We start from the raw sequence: 1,470 nt of genomic DNA, 5'->3' as shown, positions 1-1,470 counted from the left end.
TTCACAGGAGAGCCTCTGGACTGTATTTGGACTTTGTGTGAATATGAAATAAGAGTTGATTGTGTTAATCCACTGTGATTTGGGTTTTTTTGTTACTATGGTTTAGCCTAGCATTATATTGTCATTATTATTATTGTTATTATTATTACTGAACTGAACTACTCATGAACTTTGGCATTTTAGTGATACATAAAGCTACCTAGAGCATTGGCTCCTGTGCTCTGTAATGGGGACATAAAAATATTGCTGTTGCACATAAAACCACTAGTTTTTCCACAAACACTGGATCTAAGGAGGTCAAACTAAAATAAAATAGGAAAGAGAAAGAAGTGCATTAAAATTTCCATTTGGCTCACCATCTAATCCTTTCTATTTAGGCTACCTTATTTTCATGAAACACCAACTCTAAGAGTCATGCATATTTTTATGACATTAAAAAATAATGTCCTTTTCTATCAAAGTTTTAGAAATTATGTTTCCTCCCTTTTAAGTTTCATTGGCTCAGCAATCCTTCATTCCTTAATAAAAGTTCTAATTAGAGTGCTGTGCACTGCCTTCAGCATTAGGAATAAATTCCATAATCACAGATTCACAGATGGGCAGCTGGTAGGTTACATTCAGAGTTTAGCCAGCAACAGGCACCAGCATAGAATGAATATCTGTGTATTTATTTATTTATTTATTTATTCTGTGGTACGCGGGCCTCTCACTGTTGTGGCCTCTCCCGTTGCGGAGCACAGGCTCCGGACGCGCAGGCTCAGTGGCCATGGCTCACGGGCCCAGCCGCTCTGCGGCATGTGGGATCTTCCCGGACCGGGGCACGAACCCGTGTCCCCTGCATCGGCAGGCGGACTCTCAACCACTGTGCCACCAGGGAAGCCTGTGTTTTTATTTTTGGAGGAATTATCACTTAAACTACATGGAAGGGACTTCCCTGGTGGTCCAGTGGTTAAGACTCTGCACTCCCAGTGCAGGGGGCCCAGGTTCAATCCCTGGTCAGGGAATTAGATCCCGCATGCCCCAACTAAAAGATCCCACGTGCTGCAACTAAGACCTGGGAGAGCCAAAAAAAAAAAAACAAAACAAAAAACTACGTGGAAAACTTCCATCTACCACCTTTTTTTTTTTTAAATAGTGAAACTCTAAAAATGGTTCCAGGTGTCCAGCTCTCTTTGGGAAGACTGGTAGAAATGGGCTGTTTCCTAGATCCTGTGCGATTGTTATCAAAAACCTCCAGAAGTAGACCAGGGCCAGTGCAAATCATTGCAAGAGGTTAGTACCTGAAGGGCTTCAGGACATGCCACCCCAAAATATGCTGTTTTGGCATATTGACTATTTTGAGCTGAAGGCCATAAAATGAGAAAGATGCCTTCCTGTACAAGCAAGAGAAGTCTCTGGTCCTTAATACCAGAGACTGGAAATCAGTGCTGAAATGGGTCTGTACACACTTACTAAAATAACCTTATCTTT

At 41.8% G+C, this 1,470-nt stretch overlaps 1 non-coding gene across 1 annotated transcript; it reads left to right on the top strand.

Annotated features, from left to right (window-relative positions):
* Positions 1-931: 931 nt before the first annotated feature.
* On the top strand, positions 932-1,004 carry TRNAG-CCC (transfer RNA glycine (anticodon CCC)). The gene has a single exon. It is a non-coding gene; the product is annotated as a tRNA-Gly (tRNA).
* Positions 1,005-1,470: the final 466 nt, after the last annotated feature.

This window comes from Physeter macrocephalus, chromosome 8 (assembly GCF_002837175.3).
Source record: "Physeter macrocephalus isolate SW-GA chromosome 8, ASM283717v5, whole genome shotgun sequence".
NCBI lineage: Eukaryota > Metazoa > Chordata > Mammalia > Artiodactyla > Physeteridae > Physeter > Physeter macrocephalus.
Note: the sequence above shows the minus strand (reverse complement) of the source record. Positions and strands in the feature narration are given on the sequence as shown.